At 34.6% G+C, this 1,907-nt stretch overlaps 1 long non-coding RNA gene across 1 annotated transcript in view; it reads right to left on the bottom strand.

The window, feature by feature from the left end:
* Positions 1-702: 702 nt before the first annotated feature.
* LOC118741111 overlaps positions 703-1,907 on the bottom strand; it is a 15,942-nt gene continuing 14,737 nt past the window's right edge. Inside the window, exons 3-6 of the long non-coding RNA XR_004993227.1 lie at positions 1,579-1,637; positions 1,461-1,526; positions 1,277-1,404; positions 703-1,220 (exon numbers count right to left, since the gene is read on the bottom strand). This is a non-coding gene — a long non-coding RNA (uncharacterized LOC118741111). The remainder of the gene's footprint in view (positions 1,221-1,276; positions 1,405-1,460; positions 1,527-1,578; positions 1,638-1,907) is intronic.

Raw genomic sequence — 1,907 nt, 5'->3', positions numbered from 1 at the left:
TCCGATTATCTGAATAGGTATACATATGGCTTGGTAGTCTCATAAAGTTGTAGATAATTAAAATAATATAATAAGGCGTGTTTTTATTCACAGGAATATGATAATATGCTTAAAATTTTTGAGCTGATGAATACCCAGCTAGAACAGTATGGCATATATAACTCCTTATATAAGCCGCATCACTAAGAAAATTATCCCTTGTGAATTTGAAATGTTTCCCTTATATTGTACAGGCCAAATAGAGGAATTAATTTACGTGTGATCTTTTGTCCCCCTATTTCATATGGGCTTCTTGTGCGCATATATCAGGTTTCATAGCTGTTGGCCATACCAATTCGTGTTCTCGAGAAAAAAAAAATGTCACGATTCAAAAATCTGAGTATAGCGGCCAAATTCTTTTCTAAAAATTTTGAAAATTCTTCGTTTTTTGGCCTATATTTGCTTTGTATGGAATTTGCCATAAAATATAGGCCAAAAACGATAAATGTTCAAAATTTGGAGAAAAAAGATTTTTCAGATTTTTGGATCGTGAAAATTTTTTTCTCGGAGAACACGAATCGATCTAGTAAATCTGAGTATGAGGCATTATTGGTATGCCAACAGCTATCAAGCCTGATATATTCGCACTAAGGTTTTGTTGTGTTCCACAGTGTTATATAAGGGATACTTTGAGGAATCATATAAACAATTATACATACATTACCCAAGTTCACGTACATCCAAATTATTTATTTGTTTTTGAAATTAACAATATATTTCAGAATTTATAATTAATACGTTGTGTTCATTTTAGTAAATCCACTTTGATTTTTAATTGTACAAAATTTATTATATACATACAGTATCGGTCATATCAATAGCAACCCTATTTCAAAGTGATATTATTTCCCTCTCATGTTAATTTATTTCTATTTCTATTTGAGCACTCAGTTTTATAGCCCCTTCAATTTTAGTCTTATTATATGCAAGTTTGAATTGGCTAAAAATTACCTTTGATTTTTTTTTCTTTTTTTAAAAAGCAATCGCATTTTTGGCTAGTATGTATCAGGAAGAATGGATAAGGATTGAGCCAAGAACTTGTGTGAGCAAATCCAATTTTTAGCAACAAATGTCAGTTACGCGGTTTTGTACTTAAACGACGATGCTTATATTAACACGAACGCTGCAATTTAATACACGGGTGAAGCAGTAACGCAGCACAGCAGAAGCATACAAACAATCTGCAAATTAATGGCTTTTTAGGTTTTTAACAAACAAAAACCTGGTTTCACCTTACTTCAACGTGTCTAAAGCACAACGCACACACTAATGCAAAGGCGCAACTGGGACGCAACACTATAAAACACGGGCGGAGCAATACACGGGCGGAGCAGGAACGCAGCACAGCAGAAGCGTCCACAAAATCTGCAAATAAATGGTTCATTAGGTTCTGAAATAACAAAGAGCTGGTTCCAACTTACTTCAAAATATCTGCAGGATGATGCACACAATCAAATTCGGCCGCAGCTGCAGTTCACCAGAGAATGCTGCAAATGGAATGGTTCATCAATGAAGTCAAAATAATATGTTGTAACTTACGTGTATTAGCTCTTAATTACAATACCAGCACAGGTCGGCCAGGAAAACACTAAGGAAATCTATATATATAAAATTCAAATTATGTATGTACCTATAGACACACTTGGCTCCTAAACGAATAAGCCGATCGTAACCAAATTTTACACACGCACTGGATATCTTCCAGGGATGGTCACAGGGTAAAAAATATTTTGATATATAAAGGGGGGCGTGGCACCTCCCATACAAATGGAATTTTTCATTGTCCTTATCTCTGGAAGTATTTATGTTAGACCACTGAAATTTGGTGAGGGGTTATATGAGATCGATCCCTACCACCTCCAAAAAAA

This window comes from Rhagoletis pomonella, unplaced genomic scaffold (assembly GCF_013731165.1).
Source record: "Rhagoletis pomonella isolate Grant_MI unplaced genomic scaffold, Rhpom_1.0 Rhpom_scaffold_00006, whole genome shotgun sequence".
Lineage (NCBI taxonomy): Eukaryota > Metazoa > Arthropoda > Insecta > Diptera > Tephritidae > Rhagoletis > Rhagoletis pomonella.
This window is presented reverse-complemented; position numbering and strand designations above follow the sequence as displayed.